The following is a 323-nucleotide window of genomic DNA, read 5'->3' as shown; positions in this document are numbered from 1 at the left end:
TACCTGAAACAAAAACAATCTTTCTATTACCCGTGTAACAAAAGCTGTATACTGATTTTGTATTCACTTGTCCCAGATGTACCTGAAAATCTCGGTGAATGGTCTGAGAAAATAAAGGAAACAATAATTAAAAAGAAAACATCTTTAACGGTCTTCAGAGCAATTACCATTAGGTACGAAACAATTCTGAAATCGGTTGTAATGCTGTTGGCAACGGTCAGCAAAGGTTTCTTGTGTAACCACCCGAAGCACCGTGGTTACGCATTGTTGGATATCCACATCTTTACAGGAGATGAGACCTGGTGCTACCAATACGATCCTGA

Source organism: Schistocerca cancellata, chromosome 4, assembly GCF_023864275.1.
Source record: "Schistocerca cancellata isolate TAMUIC-IGC-003103 chromosome 4, iqSchCanc2.1, whole genome shotgun sequence".
Classification (NCBI taxonomy): domain Eukaryota; kingdom Metazoa; phylum Arthropoda; class Insecta; order Orthoptera; family Acrididae; genus Schistocerca; species Schistocerca cancellata.
The sequence above is the reverse complement of the archived record's forward strand: the minus strand, read 5'-3'. Positions refer to the sequence as shown.